The sequence below is a fragment of the Cebus imitator genome, unplaced genomic scaffold (assembly GCF_001604975.1).
Source record: "Cebus imitator isolate Cc_AM_T3 unplaced genomic scaffold, Cebus_imitator-1.0 Scaffold353, whole genome shotgun sequence".
Classification (NCBI taxonomy): Eukaryota; Metazoa; Chordata; class Mammalia; order Primates; family Cebidae; genus Cebus; species Cebus imitator.
In genome coordinates this window covers 2064877-2075877 of record NW_016107668.1, presented here as the reverse complement: position 1 = coordinate 2075877, position 11001 = coordinate 2064877, and the positions used below count along the sequence as shown (strand labels likewise).

Sequence of the window (11001 nt, the reverse complement as noted above, 5' to 3'; positions counted from 1 at the left end):
CTTCTTTCACTTAGCAATATACAGTTACGTTTCCTGCATGTCTTTGGTGGCTTGATAGTTCATTTATCTTTTTTTAAATCACTGAAGAATAGTACATTGTATGGATGTACCACAGTATGTTTAGCCATTCACTTACTAAAGGATATCTTGGTTGTTTCCAGAAACTACAGTGCATGAGTGATAAGTGCTGTAAGAAAGATGCATGGTGTTAAAAATGAAGAATTAGTTTGGCATTTAGAGGAGACTTCACAGAGGAGGAAACACAAGCTGAGTCTTGAAGGGTTAGTAGGAATAGAAAGGTATACTGGGGCAGGAGTCAGGGGAACAGGTAACTATAGGCAGAGGAGAACACATACAGAGATGTGAGATGGCATGGCACACGGAAGGCACCTGCAGAAACCCAATATGGCTGTGGAGTAATGCAGGCTGGGGCTGGGCTAGAGGAAGCAGAAGAGGCTATCCTCGGAGGACTTGGTATGTTAAAGAGTTTAGATTTATTCTGGATAAATTGAGAGCTATTGAAGGATTTTAAAAAGAAGAGTGATTTAAAAATAATAATGCGGCCAATAGAACATTTTAAATTACATATGTGGTTCACATTGTATTTCTGTTGGCTAGTTTTTATTTGGATATCCTGTCATCAGTTTGAAAATTCCACATCTAAAATGAAATGTATCATTTTGCTCTCAAAACCAGTTCTTCTCTTTTCTATTTCTGCTGGTGGTGTCATAACCCATCTTCCCATTCCCTCATTAGCCTAAAATCTGGCTGTACTAAAACATACCAATAGCCTCCTAATAAATATGGAACACTTCATGAATTTGCATGTCTTCCTTACACAGGGACCATGCTAATCTTCTCTGTATCATTCTGATTTTAGTATATGTGCTGATGAGGCAAGCGCCTAACATTTTTGTGATCCTTATTTTCATTGGTCTTTTTTTCCTACTACTGCTTCATGCAACTGAATCTTTACTTTCTTGATTATCTTCCTCCTTTGACTTCTGTAACTCTGAGCTACTAGAGTTCCTATCCAATTTCTCTGATTACCTTTTCCCTGCCTCTTTCTTTCACTGGCTTCTCCTCTTCTTCATTCCTTAAAGATCTAGCCACATGCTCTGCTTTGTCTCTCTTCCCTCCTCTTTGGATATCTCATCTATTATAATGACGTAACCATTACATAAATGAAAATGATCACATTACCATCTCCAGTCTCAACCTTCTTTTTAGCTGCAGTACTGCATCTGCAGTTATCTGCCAGATGTTTCTATTTGGAATCCTGTCAGTTTGAAAATTCCATATCTAAAATGAAATGCATCATCTTGCTCTCAAAACCAGTTTTTTTCTATTCTGTCTCTGCTGGTGGTATCATGATTGTCTTTATCACCAGCTTGAAACCTCTGATTTCAGTTGAACTCTTTCTTTTCTCCCCAGCCTCTCCCATTCCTCCAGTCATGAAAACTTGAAGGCTCTTCCCTCCTACTGTCCTGTATATCCATTCCCTTTCTCTGGTCTCATGGATACATGTCCCCACATGCTACACAGACAGCTGCTTCTTTCTGAACCCAGAGTACCTGGGAGTATGACATGGATATGAAACACCAAGTATGGGGTGGGGAGTGAGAATGGCAGTTCCTTAAATGCTCCAAAGTGATTTATTCACAGTATACTTTGAAGTTGCTGACAGAACACAAATGAAACTAGTGATTAAAAAAAGAGCTGTTCTTATATAGCCATGGTGAGAGATGACATTCTTTATTTGGAGGTAAAGAGTTAAATGTAGACATACAGGAAGAAAGAAAAAACAGAATGAAAGCACAGTATGTACATTAGGAGAGCTGAAGAGAAATGAGCTTTATCATGCAAACTACATTGACTTTGAAACATATTGCAGTCATAATGTTCTGAAATTCTTATTGTAGGACACATAGTGAGACTGTCAAAAAGGCTGTGTGAACACTGGGGCTTTTGCAGCACTGACAATATTTTTACCTTTTTTTTTTTTATTTTTTGGAAAAGTAGTTCCTGAAGAGACAAAAACCACTCCATGCATTCTTTAATGGCTTTGACACCTTTCATATGATATGGCCACAAGACACTATAATTCTCAAAGATTTAAGGCACAAAACTGCAAAGAAGCAAAGTGTAAGTGTCTTTGGGTAGTCCTAGATAGAGGTTACTTAGGCAATTCAAATGAAGTGAAAACACTATATAATACTAAGTTGTATTTGAGTTTGGGCAGGCTGGTCAGAGATGAAAATGCGAAGAGACTGGATGCCCCGTTTTTGTTCCTACCATAACACACTAGTGATACATGACACACTATGCGGGTCCTTTAAGTTCTCCAAAAACAGTTCGTACAGATTATTACTTTTGGTGTATCTCCCAATAAAAACTTTTGCTTCTTTGTTGTTTAAGTCTGTGACATCATTCTGATGTTATTTATCTTAGTTGAAGAATCGGTGAGTACCGCCTGTAATCCTAGCACTTTGGGAGTCTGAGGAAGGTGAATCACCTGAGGCTGGGAGTTCGAGACCAGCCTGACCAACATGGAGAGATGCTTGTCTCTACTAAAAATACAAAATTAACTGGACATGGTGGTGCATGCCTGTAGTCCCAGCTACTCTGGAGGCTGAGGCAGGAGAATTGCTTGAACCAGGGAGGTGGAGGTTGCATTGAGCCAAAATCATGCCATTGCACTCCAGCACCGGCAACAAGAGCATAACTCCATCTAAAAAAAAAGAAAAAAGATAAGCTTGGGCAAGGATGTGTTATAATTTTGATTTTGGTGTACCCAGTCTTGTGTTTCTGTCCTCCAATCAGAATCCCATTACTCTTATGGTTTTTTATCTTTTCATGCATTTTTACAGAGAAATATTCCTTATAGTTATATCACTCACTTATGGTTTAGGTTACTGACACTCAAACTTTAGTGTGCATAAATGTAACTGGAGGAGCAAATTTAAAATGCAGGTTACAGGTCCCTAGTTCCACGGATGCCAATTCGGTAGGGCTGGGATAGTATTTTTTAATAGTTTCTCTAGTTATTGTGTTGCAGTATGCCAGTAGATTATACTGTGAGAAACATGGGTATAGTGAATTTGAGAACATTTCTTCTCATTCCTAAGTTATTATATGCATATTGTTTCCTGTTTTTCATTGTGGAACACAAGTTTTATGTCCCTGCACATGGAATTTCAGATGACCAACAGTTTGGGAAATATTTAGAAATAGAATAAGTAGAAGCCTACTTGGTATGTGAAGGTGATGCCAATTAAAAGAAAAGTTTCCAGGTCTTTGCTATTGTAAACAGGGCTGCAAAGAACATATGTGTACAGTGTCTTTATAATAAAGCAGAATGATTTATAGTTCTTTGAGTATATACCCAGTAATGGGATTGCTGGGTCAAATGGAATTTCTATTTCTAGATCCTTGAGAAATTGCCGCACTGTCTTCCACAATGGTTGAACTAATTTACACTCCTACCAACTGTGTAAGAGTGTTCCTATTTCTCCACATCCTCTCTAGCATCTGTTGTCTCCAGATTTTTTAATGATCGCCATTCTAACTGGCATGAGATGGTATCTCAGTGTGGTTTTGATTTGCATTTCTCTAATGACCAGTGATGATGAGCATTTTTTCATATGTTTGTTGGCCTCATATATGTCTTCTTTTGTAAAGTGTCTGTTCATATCCTTTGCCCACTTTTGAATGGGGTTGTTTTTTTCTTGTATATCTGTTTTAGTTCTTTGTGGATTCTGGATCTTAGCCCTTTGTCCATCAGTGATAGTCTGGACAAAGAAAATGTGGCACATAAACACCATGGAATACTACGCAGCCATAAAAAACAATGAGTTGGTATCCTTTGCAGGAACTTGGGTGAATCTGGAAACCATCATTCTCAGCAAACTGACATAAGAACAGAAAAACAAAAACCACACGTTCTCACTCACAGGCGGGTGTTGAACAATGAGAACACGTGGACTCAGGGAGAGGAGCATCACACATTGGGGACAGTTGGGGGACTAGGGAAGGGACAGCAGGGGGTGGGAAGGGTGGGGAGGGATAACATGGGGAGAAATGCTGGATATAGTATGCATCTATGCAAGAACCCTGCATGACCTGCACATGTCCCCAGAACCTAAAGTAAAATAAAATAAATTAAAAAAAAGAAAAGTTTCAAATTCTAAAATGGTGTTAAAATGCATTTCCTCTAGACAGCTTATTTTTTTACCTTACATAGAAATTATTTATGTAACCAGTCAGTGAAACAACTAGGCTAGGATGAGCCAAGTGAAGAGATGGACAGGATCCTGTGCTTACTTGCTCTTTCATTTTTCCATTATTTTTGAGGAAAAAAAAGTATTATTTGACATTGATCAAGAAAGGCCCCCTTTTTTATTGTGGTAAAACGTGTATAACCAAATTTACCATTTTGACCATTTTAAGTGTACAGTTTATGGCCTTAAGTATATTGATGTGGCTGTACAACCATCATTTGCAGACTTTCTTCATCTCGTGCAACTAAAACCCTAGGCCCATTAAATCCTAACACCCCAGTCCTCCCTTTTTCCAGCAGCTGGCAACCACCAGTCTACTTTCTGTCTCTATGAATTTGACAGCGTTAGGTACTTTGTATAAATGAAATACAGTATTTGTCTTTTTGTCGCTGACTTATTTTCACTTCACAGAATTTCTTCAAGGTTCATCGAGGTTGTGTGTGTTGGAATTTCCTTATTCTTTAAGGCTGACTAATAATATTGTATGTAGGGACAATATTTTGTTTTTCCACCTATTGGTGGACATTTGGGTTGCATTCGTCTTTCACTATTGTGAATAATGCTTCTGTGAACATTGATGTACTATTCGAGCGAGAAAGCCCCTTTTCTAATTTAGAAAAAAACCCTAAAAGGTCATTTCTGTGCTTTTAAGAGACATAAATTTCTACTTTCTCAGCCACCTGCTTATAAAGTAGGTATAATGCTACCACTTGCTTGCAGAACACACAAATCCATAGGTGGTAGGTCTACCGCATTATTATTTATTTATCTGTTCTGATGCAAATAACATACTTGCTCAACAGACAGTGAAGTCTGCAAGTAAAATACCATTTGAAAATTGGAGTTCAGGTTTGCCAGCCAGTGATCTGGAACCAATCCATATGCAATAGTACCACAGCATGCATAATACAGAGGTATAAGAGAAAAATAAAAATACAGCAGAGATCACATTAAACCTATAGCAGACTTATTGTTAGCCCAGTTCTATCTGCTCTTGCAGGAAAGAAAGGAAGGAAGTTATATCAGTGATGCAAAACCAAAATGATTGAGTATTAGATGAATGTGCTTTCAAAAAAAGAGGTAAGTACAGGCAGAAGGAAGACAAAAAGAGCCAGAGCCTTTGCTAGATCATTGGTTTAAACAGAGAGACCTAGCTACATATGAGAGAATGTTGCTTTGGGATGTCTCCTATGGAGGTTTTCCTGACTCCCTATTTGTGCTAGTGTACTTACAGCACCCAATGAATAGCTCCTGATAATACTTCTCTCCTTAGTTTGAAAGGAAATGAAGCGCTCTCCTAGTCTTTCTGGAGTTTATGCTCTGATTATGGAGAAGTGGAGAAGTAAAACAGCTTAGTAAAAGCAACCAACTAAGAAATAAGAGATATAATGAGACAGAGATAATGATGCTTTAGTGAAAAGGAGAATTGATATAGCTGATGAATCAGGAAGGCAACGCAGGAAGAAGTTGGATGTAGGAGGGCTTGATCTGGAATTGAAAAAGTAGTTAGTATCTGGATCCGTGGAGAGGCAGAAAGATTCTCTGAGAGATGTTATGTTGTAGAAGTTAGGCTAAAGACAGAAGACAAGACTTGGGCAGTCTTTGTGTATGAGGGTGGGAGGTGGGGTTGCGGGAGATGGAAGGGATATACTAGAATATTCTTCCTCTAATATAAGGAAAATACAAAAACCGTTTTAATACAAGCAGCTCTTCCTTTTCCAAACACTTACAACATACATACAGAAGCTTCCTTTCCTTAATTTTTTTTCTTGCAATAACTAGACATCACAGCTTGACAAGATTATCTCTTTTTGAATAGTTGTTATAGTCTCAGGAACAATTTAGCCACTTCTTTCAACTTTGCAAATTAGGCTAACCTATGTAAAACTTGCAGATTAAATTCTGAGTACATATCAGAGTAGCAGATTGGGGTTTGGCAGAACTGTGTTATTAGATTCATTGATAACTTTGTGCAGAAGTTGTCAAGAGACTAAAGAACAGAAGGGGTTTCAGCAATCTTTACATCTGGTGAACTTACTGGTAGTTTTGCAGTTTTGCTCTTATCTCCAAATCAGCAGCTTTAAAGAGCAGGTTGTGTAATGTGCACAATAAATAATCACTAAAGAGCAATTAGAACAAATAACCACTGAACATTCAGTGAAGAGGGAGTTAACACATTTCCCTGAAGCAATTAACATTCCCTTTCCTTGTTTTGTTTAAATTTTGTTTTTACCTAAATTACCTTAATGCTGCCCTTAGTGAAACAGTTTAAAATTAGAGTTGCTGGAATTGGATCTTTCTGGATTAAGTGCTAGAAATACTGAGGTTAATTAGGTCAAATCTGTATCTGGAGCTGTTGAGTACTGATCAGTGGTCCCGACATTTTCCAAAGAAGGCTTTCTCCTGTCTCACAGTAGGCCCAGATTTTAATGGTACAAAGATCTGCACCATTTCCCCTGGAGCTTTCTTTTGTACATGCATGTCTGTGAAAAGAAAAACACAGAGACCCAATGATTTGGAAGCATTATCTTGGGACTCCTTTCTTTTTACCTTTTGCCTTATAAACAGCTAGCACAAGTTGCATCACCTTAAGTGGAGCTGAGGTGAGAGGCTTAGCAGAAACGTTCCTTGTGTTAGAGAAGAAACAAGAATTTGTAAAAACCAAATGTACATGGGCCCCTGAACCAAAGGGTGTCAACTAAGTGAGGCATGCCTTGGTCATCAAAATATCTGGCAAATACAATGGCCATCGAACTTTTGCCCATTTCCAGTGGGATAAGAACTTGGAGGTAACAATAAAGCGTCTCCGTTAACTGCTCCTATTCCTCCCACATTCCAGCAGTAAATTTTACATGGCTGTTTTAACAATGGAAATAGGAATAACTCATATTAGAAATGTATTTCATACTTTTCTTAAAGACCACTGCAGAATTACAGACCCAAAAAACTGCTGGTACAAACATTTATCATTATAAATAATAGGGTAATCAAATAATCACCAATAAACTGGATTGATAGTGTTGAACCTAAGTGAAGCTTCTTTTTTTGTTGTTTGTTTTTGAGACAGAGCCTTGCTCTGTGCCCCAGGCTGGAGTGCAGTGGCACAGTCTTGGCTCTCTGCAACCTCCTGGTTCAAATGATTCTCCTGCTTCAGCCTCCCAAGTAGCTGGGAATACAGGTGTCTGCCACCATGCCTGGCTACTTTTTGTATTTTTAGTAGAGGTGGGATTTCACTGGTTGGCCAGGGGCTGGTCTCGAACTCCTGACCTCAAATGATCCACCCACTTTGGCCTACCAAAGTGCTGGGATTACAGTTGTGAGCCACTGTGCCGGACCATAAAACTTCTATGTAACAACTTCTATGTGATTAAAAAGTAAGAATTGCAGCAGTTAATAACAGAATTCATTCATTCATTCATTTAGCCCACAAGTATAGATGTGTGTGTATATATATGCACATAGACATCTATATATATTTGGATATACTGAACACCTGCAATGTATAAGACAAGCTATGAGCTGGGTTCATATTGGTGAGAAACGAGACATGGTCACTGATCTTATGGAGTGTAGAGTTTACTGAGAGCAACAGACTTTAAACAATTTAATTAATTGCAAGTATGGTAAGTGATGTAGAATAAAAGAATAGTATGTTATGGTTATGATGGTATGTGATGTAATGGTATGTGATGGTATGGTATGTAATGTCTGTGAAGTAATTTAGGGACTGTAACATGTAATCTGTGTAGTGTAAAAGCTCAACAGGCTCAGAGGTGGGGAAAAATTGTAGTATTAAGTTGGTTTTAGTTTGTTATAGCCAAATTTAAGTAATGCTTAATAAACCATTTATTAAGCATTAATAGATTATAATCATTAGTTTATAGTACATAAAAATAAGTATATAGCATTTTGTCTCATTTTTTCAGTCCTTAACAAACAAAGAAAGAGCTCACAATTTTGAATCAGATCCTACCACAGGGAAACTTGCAGCTCTCAGGAGGCCAAAGATTATAGTTTAAGAGACACCAGCTTAGACAAGGGATGAGCAGGTTGTGGCCCCTGGGCTGTTATTGTATTGCTTGTGAAGTAAGAATAATTCTTACATTTTAAAACATCAAAAAATAAAAAGAAAGCTCATTTTTTGTGATATGTGAAACTTACATGAAATTCAAATTTTAGTGTCCATAAATAAAAGTTTATTGTAACAGCCACACCCATTTGTTTATGTGTTATCATGGCTGCTTTTGTGCTACAAAGGCAGAGCTTTGTAGTTGCTACAAGCATCTTATGACTTGCAAAGCCTTAAATATTTACTAGCTGGCCCTTTACAGAAAAAGTTGACTGACCCCTGGCTTGAATTATAGCACTTTAAAAGACCCCCTTTTTGCAACACTACCAGTCCCCAACTTTAAAAGCTTTCTGTATTAGAGTTTTTCAGAGAAACAGAACCAATAGGGGTGTGTGTGTGTGTGTGTGTGTGTGTGTGTGTGTGTGTGTGGAGAGAGAGATTTATTTTAAGGAATTGGCTCGCATGATTGTGAGGGCTGGCAAGTCCAAAGTCTTCAGGGTAGGTTGGCAAGATGGTGACACCAGGGAAGAGCTGGTGTAGCAACTCAAGTCCAAAGGCAGTAGGGAGGCAGAGTTCCCTCTTCCTTGTGAGATACGAGTCTTTTTTTTCTCTTAAGGCCTTTAAATGATTGGATAAGGTACACTCACATTATGGAGGGTAATCTACTTTACTCATTTAAATGTTAATCTTATGTTAAAAAAAAATACCTTCACAGCAATATCTAGAGTGGTGTTTGACCAAATATCTGGGTTCAATGGCCTAACCAAGTTAATAGATAAAATTAACTATCACATTTTCTTAACAGATCTTAGAAATATGATCCCCAGAGTATTAAACAAAACTCTTATTTATGAATGTCTAATGATTGGGATAGATGAAGACAGTTAGCCCAGTAATAATCAGTTGGTGTGGGACAGAATTAATTAAGGGTTATTTTTTCAAACATGATGTGCTAATTCATAAAAGGGAAAACTTGACTGGACTGCATATACAGTCAATCAGCTGTAGCAAAAAATGCAGTTCCGAACCAAACAGAGATTTTAGCAGAGGTGTTAACTGAGTGATCTAAGGTAATTTCCTTAGAGGTTTTTCCCCTGGACAATTAAAAGACAAGAAGAAAATGAACTTTCTTTCCTCAAGTCTTCTGGAGGCGTAACCTCAGACTTTGTCTATCTAGCAGAAGTAAGGACTTGCTGCCTTCCTGTAGATGCTCCCGGACCTCTAGTTTTTGGCCACATGAGCCTGGGGGTTTGGTCAGGGGAGGAAATCTACTTGAGCTCCTGTACCTGCTCAGAGGGTTGACCTCTAAGGACAGCTTCCTTCCTTTATGACGAGAGACCTCTTAGAGAATTCCTTTGGTTTCACCACTCAGTGGGCCTTTGGCTTAGTGTATTTGCCTTCTCCTGTGAGCCTTAATGGTAACACTACAATTTGAAACTTGAAGTTTTATACCACAGAAGAAGCAGTAATGAAATTAGCCTCAGAGCCCATCCCCTGGAATCCCTTTTCAGCTGTTCTCTTGGCAGCCCCATTCGCACCCTGCTGTTCACCTCCTCTGAACCCTTTTCCAAGGGAGGGCTGCAAAGTAAGACTGCCTTCAGTCCTCCCAGCCCAAGCATAGATGCCAGCCCTTTCTAGTCCTCCTTTGGTTTCAAGCCTGCACCACCCATAGGCCCAGTCCTATCCTAAAAATCCCCAGATTTAAAATTCATTTTGTTTGATTTCGTTGGGCAATCAAGGCATTATTTCGACAACATCAAATTTTGGTGTAGTTTAGATATTTACCTAGCATTTATTAAGTGCCTATGATTTTACTACAATATTTTACTAATAAAGAAACAAGTTCTATGAGGTTAAAAATATTTGTCAAAATTACATAGCACATAAATGGGAGGCCCAAGATAATGAGCTCAGGCTTGTTTAATTCCAGTGTCTGTGCTCTTTCTATTGTTATGCAGTATCTGAGAGATCAACTTAAGCTTTTGAGTTCCTGGTTAGATAATGCCTTATAGGACTAACTAGTACAACTTATTGATATGCAAAGCCACTATCTGTGCAACTTTGTCAGCTGTATGTTTTTTGATACTTAGAGTGGAATGTGGCAGATGTCAGGAAGCAATAGGCATCTGCGGTAGCCAGAAATCGGCACCCACATAAACATCAGTTGCCTAAACGTTTTCTTTAATATATCCTGATATTTCCTCAGAAGTACACCATCTGCTCATGGAATAGATAACCTGAAAAAGTCTGACGCAGTTTTTCTCAAGTTGTCTCTTTTCTTATAATTCATTACTTTGGTTCTTATGCATACCTAATCCAATCCTATACAGAAGCACAAAATATCTACCAACTTACCCACATAAAATGGGTTAAACGTGAGAAGCAAAATAGGTGGAGATTAAGAGCTCAGCCTCTGCTGTTTGACAGACAGTATTTGAATACTTAGCACAGTGACTAGATCTTTTTTTACTTGCAAAACTTTCTCCCTTACTGTGAGTGGACTAATAATGAAGTCAGTTTAATTTATCTTTTATTTTGCCTTATGTAGCATGTAAATTTAAAAAATCAAACTAAAGTTTCCATTTATTCATTTATTAAGAATAGTTATTATGCATCAGCGATTTTTCTAGTTGCTAGTGTGATATTGTGCCA

The 11001-nt window shown here is 38.1% G+C and overlaps 1 non-coding gene across 1 annotated transcript; it reads right to left on the bottom strand.

Annotated features, from left to right (window-relative positions):
* Positions 1-797: 797 nt before the first annotated feature.
* LOC119467938 lies at positions 798-904 on the bottom strand. Its single transcript, XR_005196566.1, has one exon. It is a non-coding gene; the product is annotated as a U6 spliceosomal RNA (small nuclear RNA).
* Positions 905-11001: the final 10097 nt, after the last annotated feature.